The sequence below is a fragment of the Lolium rigidum genome, chromosome 7 (assembly GCF_022539505.1).
Source record: "Lolium rigidum isolate FL_2022 chromosome 7, APGP_CSIRO_Lrig_0.1, whole genome shotgun sequence".
In the NCBI taxonomy this organism is placed as follows: Eukaryota; Viridiplantae; Streptophyta; class Magnoliopsida; order Poales; family Poaceae; genus Lolium; species Lolium rigidum.
The window spans coordinates 324,381,913-324,388,143 of NC_061514.1; the positions used below are offsets into that span (position 1 = coordinate 324,381,913).

Sequence of the window (6,231 nt, forward strand, 5' to 3'; positions counted from 1 at the left end):
CAATAAAGTGTGCTATTACAACAACCATGTAGGAAGTCGCCACGTTTTCTCCCGTGGCAACACGCACTTGATGCCACGATTTGGTTTGTGGTGATAACTTAATGCAACATGTAATAAATCGTGGCGACTGCTAGCTCATGGCAATAGACATTTGTGGCAATAACCTATGGTGGCAACGATGCTCGTTTCGTGGAGCATACCCTACGTGGCAATAGTCAATCGTGGCAAGAAACTATAGCAACAATCATTGTTTTATGGCATTAGCCATTTTGCCTCAAACTACCACACTAATGGCATTAACTTATGGCAACAAACATTCCAATCGTGATGACAAATAGTTATCACAGTAGGCAAAATGTTTGCAGCGAAAAGGTACACAAAAACACTCTATTTCAACAATACTTGATGGATCACAAGAAGTTAACATTTGCCAAGCAGCAAAATTACATTAGTTTCAGCACAACCACTAGCAGCAATGGACACATAAGAAGCACAAAATAAGCCACATGTTACACATACAACTACCATGTTTCCAATCTGCCTACTATTTCCATTTGCAACACACAATATTTTCACATTTATTTGCTGAATTCAACACATCAACAAATAAACTTGTTCATTTGTTATCTTCTGATCATCATTCTTCATAGAGTGGCCAGCATTCTTCTCCTTCCTTACTATATCTTTCACATAATATTCAGACAGCCTGCCACTTCTATAATCACTTGGGAAACCGAGAATTATTCTGCCACATCAAACCAAATTATGATGCACTACTGGAACATGACACTAGAACTGCTATATTAGTTTCCAAGACCTGCATCAATAGCAAAACATCTATTTTAGTTCAGCATGTGGTTTTCTAAAAAATAAATAAATCTTCATATAATATTTAAATTAAATATTAGTTGGAGCAGTAAAATCATAAAGTACTTCATTTAATGATTCGAGGAAGGCGGGGAGTGGTCAACCTGCCGCAATTGTTGAGTTGATAGTGCCAACAAATTTCACCCGAGCAACAATTAAAACAATAGATAACAAAATAAGGTCTGAAAGAAGTAGACCAAATACCAAGGTCCCCCCAAAAGTGTATATTAATTCTTCCAGAGCAGTATAACAGTGAGGCAGCAGAAACTCCTGTAAAACATAAGGTATGCTTACAATATTCAGAGAAAAGTAACAGTGTCATATTGTTCTTAGAGAACCTTAAAGTGATATTTTTCAAAGCAATCTACATTAACAAAAATATGATAACAGAGAAGAAATATATAGGTAGCAACAAAAATAATTCTAGATAAAAAGGAGTCTAACACACCTAGTTGAGGGTATATTAACAAAGAAGTATATATGTATCATTACTTAGGTTGCAATGTAAATCACACGTTTTCATAAACATATGTTGGTAGTTGGAGCGGCGCGCAGACGTGATTTAGGAAGACGTGTGGCACAAGTGATTTAGGCAGATATCATAAGGGAAACATATGGACAGGAAATCCTTCACCATGGAGTTCGCTCATGGAATTCTGTTGATGTTGCCGCCCGAGTATAAATGCAGCACATGCTTTGTCGCCATAAAATGTACTACCGAGCGAGCAGGACACCCTCGGCAGAACTGCAGAAGAACCGTTTGATCCAGGGAGGAATCCAACAATCTCTTCCTTGTGAGCCTACACAATTTAGGCGCCATACAGATCGAAAGAGAGCAGAAATGTAGTACCATAGCACAGGTACATCTATAATGGGAGTAGGTCTCACCTGGGAGATGAAGTGCTGAACAAAGCAGGCAATGATGTGGATGTAGAGGTTATGACTTCTGACTACATTGATAGCATCACAATATCCCGCCCCAAGTATAGTTAGGTTGTCCAAATGTAGAGAGCATATCTAAATAATTTTGACAATTAATGATTTGTAGGAGTGTCGAAAAGAACAATGATTTACCTTTGCTGAATAGCTCTAAGAAGAACCTAATTTGTTCTAGCTGACCTGCAAATGCAATTATAATATAGGTGTGATAATGAGAAGCAAGGATATGTGTACAAGAACTCTAAATGCCAACATTTTTTTATGCATGTTTAGCTGTAACTAAACTTGCATCAACTACTGCTGTTAAAAACGCCTGGACATGTTAATAGAGGCTCAAGCAACATCTAGGGAATAATTATCCAGAAAGACTTAATTTAGTATACTGGTAATAAGAGAAATCTATAGTAGAATACTAAAGGATAGTTAAAACAACTGTTGATAACCATTGAACATATTTCCATGTTAAGTTCTAGTAAGATATTGCAAGTTGATATTTACAAACGTGGGAGTCAATACAACCTGATACAAACTGGAAGCATTATGTGTTATAAAGAGGAATTGATGAAAAACTAAATCACAAACAAAAAATCCTATGATTAGAAAAGGCTGGACAGTGGACAAGTGGTTATTGAGGGATCTGATGGTGAAACTGTTCAGAGTACGTACAAAGTTAATCATATCGGTACTTTCAGCAAGAGTTAATTTCGTTTCAATAAATGAACTCTAAAGTAAATTGTGAACTCTATTGTGATACAGATATATGGAGTATCACTGAAAATGGAAGAGATCGCGAGTAGTTAACCGCAATTACTAGCGGCAAGATTGGATGGATCTTACCAATGCGTCAGACGTCCTAAAGGTTACAAACCTTTTATGTCGGAAATAAGTACACTAGAATCCATCGAAGAAAACCTTCCGTCCCTGCCACAGAACAAGAGGGTACGTCAATCATCCAATAACCGGATCTAATTAAGGAAAACGCAAACTTATGTTCCTGGCAACACCTTTAATCAATCATTAAGTAAAATCAATATTGTTGCTGCCATTTCATATGCTAAATTTGATAAAATCGAATCAAGATTACTTCTGGAGAGAGAGAAAACCTTTGGGAAGGTCGGGGCGACGCGCACGGCACGGTACAATGGCGGCTAGATCTGGTAGTCGTCGAAGCCAAACGGGTCGGCGCGGGCGGCATGGATGCTACGCACACCCCTTCGATGGTGATTCCAAGGTAGGCGGTACGACTGCGGATAGTTTAGGTGGCCGTCAAATCAGTTCGTGGCGGCGCGCCGAAGTCATCACGCGCAGCGCAGCCATGGCAATTAGGGTCGGGGGAGGGGAGAACGGAAGAATGAGGCGGCGGCGAGCAGCAGTTCGTTGTACAGATCTGAGCGGAGAGGAAGGGGAGGATTTGGTGGAGGTGTTGACTTTGGGAGAGAAAGGGGAATTTGGCGCTGTGGTTGGCTTCCGGAGGACTTTGGCCAAGTTTTCCCTCGCGAACGGCAAAATATTTTGGACACCGTCACCTTCAGCCAATCCATTCGCGCGCCCATCGTCCGGGTGACAAAAAAACAGCGCGGATGGCATCTCCTTGTTGCGCCTAGACCAAAAACACGGGAAACTTTTGATTCTCATTTTTTTGAATGAAAAAAATCTTCTCTACCTAGTGTTTACTGTTCACAACTTTACAATCCTAAGTGTAGAGTAATCAGCTCTAGGGGAACAGCTAAGCTCTAGGGAAAACTGTAATTTCTAGTGCTCGCCGGAAGGCTAAACTAGTGTGTTGAATAGTAGTTTGGATAGGGGTTGCAGGCTAGTAGTTTTTTATTGTTGGAATATGTTCTACATATCAGCATGGATATATAATTTGTCGCAATATGCAATACTTATTGCAACAACGTAGGGCTGAGGCAAAAATGTGAACTATTATGGTAAATATGTATTTTATCGCAATACGGGCTAATTATCGGCAACAATATGAATAACTCATGCAACATGGGGAAAATGTTGCAATATCTTTCCAAATATTTCCACGAATATTTGGTTTTGTTGCATTACCTACTCTCTATCGCAACATGAATAATAGTTCATGCAACAAAGTATCATTGTCGCAATATCACAACCATATTACAACACAAATGCGAGTTGTTGCAATACACGTACTCTATTGCAATAAAAAACGGTACTTAGTGCGACAAAACTAAATTGTGGCCATATGTGGAGCCTATTACCACGATCGAGAATTTTGTGGTAATATTGCATATTATTGCAACGAAACATGGCCGTTGCAGTACTTTTTGTTGCAATAGACCGGAATCCTTCTAGTGCTGGAACTAACCTATTAACAAGATGCCGAAGTGCCAGTTGCTGTTTTCTGCTGTTTTTGGTTTCAGAAATCCTAGTAAGGAAATATTCTCGGAATTGGACGAAATCAACGCCCAGGGTCCTATTTTGCCACGAAGCTTCCAGAAGACCGAAGAGGAGACGAAGTGGGGCCACGAGGTGGCCAAACCACAGGGCGGCGCGGCCCAAGCCCTGGCCGCGCCGACCTGTAGTGTGGGCCCCTCGTGACGCCCCTTGACCTACCCTTTGATGTCTACGCCCCCCTCGTTTTCCTGTAGACAGTGTTGGGCCTCCAAGAGCAGAGGTTTGTACAACAGCAGCAAGTTTTCCCTTAAGTGGATCACCCAAGGTTTATCGAACTCAGGGAGGAAGAGGTCAAAGATATCCCTCTCATGCAACCCTGCAACCACAAAGCAAGAAGTCTCTTGTGTCCCCAACACACCTAATAGGTGCACTAGTTCGGCGAAGAGATAGTGAAATACAGGTGGTATGAATATATAGTAGCAGAGTAGCAACGGCACCGGAAAAGTGCTTTGCCCAGGACAAGTAAACAAGCAAGTAGTAACGCAGCGAGTAGTAACGCGAAGAAACAAGTAAACAAGCAGCGATAGCGATATTTAGGAACAAGGCCTAGGGATCATACTTTCACTAGTGGACACTCTCAACTTTGACCACATAACAGAATAGATAAATGCATACTCTACACTCTTTTGTTGGATGATGAACACCATTGCGTAGGATTACACGAACCCTCAATGCCGGAGTTAACAAGCTCCACAATTCAATGTTCATATTTAAATAACCTTAGAGTGCATGAAAGATCAACACGACTAAACCAAGTACTAACATAGCATGCACACTGTCACCTTCACACTATGTAGGAGGAATAGATCACATCAATACCATCATAGCAATAATTAACTTCATAATCTACAAGAGATCATGATTATAGCCTACGCCAAGTACTAACACGGATGCACACACTGTCACCATTACACCGTGCAGGAGGAATAAACTACTTTAATAACATCACTAGAGTAGCACTTAGATAAATTGTGATACAAAACACATTGCAATCATAAAGAGATATAAATAAGCACTTCACTATGCCATTCATAACAGTGAATAAGTATTCTGTGAAATATAGCCTAAGAGACCCACACGGTGCACACACTGTCACCTTTACACACGTGGGACAAGGAGTCTCCGGAGATCACATAAGTAAAATTCACTTGACTAGCATAATGACATCTAGATTACAAGCATCATCATATGAATCTCAATCATGTAAGGCAGCTCATGAGATTATTGTATTGAAGTACATAGGAGAGAGATGAACCACATAGCTACCGGTACAGCCCCGAGCCTCGATGGAGAACTACTCCCTCCTCATGGGAGACAGCAGCGGTGATGAAGATGGTGGTGGAGATGGCGGCGGTGTCGATGGAGAAGCCTTCCGGGGGCACTTCCCCGTCCCGGCGGCGTGCCGGAACAGAGACTCCTATCCCCCAAATCTTGGCTTCGCGATGGCGGCGGCTCTGGAAGGTTTCTCGTATCGTGGCTTTTTTCGTCTCGAGGTTTTAGGTCGAGGGGGCTTAAATAGGCGAAGAGGCGGCGTCAGAAGGTCAACGGGGCGACGACACTATAGGGGGGCGTGGCCCCCCCTTGGCCGCGCCGGCCTATGGTCTGGTGGGCCTGTGCCCCCCCTCTGGCGACTCTCGGGTGTTCTGGATGCTTCCGGGGATTCTAAGATCATTGGCGTTGATTTCGTCCGATTCCGAGAATATTTCTTTACTAGGATTTCTGAAACCAAAAACAGCAGAAAACAGCAACTGGCCCTTCGGCATCTCGTCAATAGGTTAGTTCCGGAAAACGCATAATAATGACATAAAGTATGCATAAAACATGTAGATATCATCAATAATGTGGCATGGAACATAAGAAATTATCGATACGTCGGAGACATATCAGCATCCCCAAGCTTAGTTTCTGCTCGTCCCGAGCAGGTAAACGATAAACAAAGATAATTTCTGGAGTGACATGCCATCATAAACTTGATCATACTATTCTAAACATATGTAA

General features: G+C 41.8%; 1 long non-coding RNA gene across 2 annotated transcripts; it reads right to left on the reverse strand.

The window, feature by feature from the left end:
• Positions 1–706: 706 nt before the first annotated feature.
• LOC124677225 lies at positions 707–3,231 on the reverse strand. Of its 2 annotated transcripts, none has more exons than XR_006993988.1 (3): positions 2,910–3,231; positions 972–2,727; positions 707–817 (listed from the first exon to the last, which is right to left on the reverse strand). It is a non-coding gene; the product is annotated as an uncharacterized LOC124677225 (long non-coding RNA). The 2 variants fall into 2 exon arrangements; XR_006993989.1 differs by having other exon boundaries at positions 713–1,667; positions 1,756–2,727.
• Positions 3,232–6,231: the final 3,000 nt, after the last annotated feature.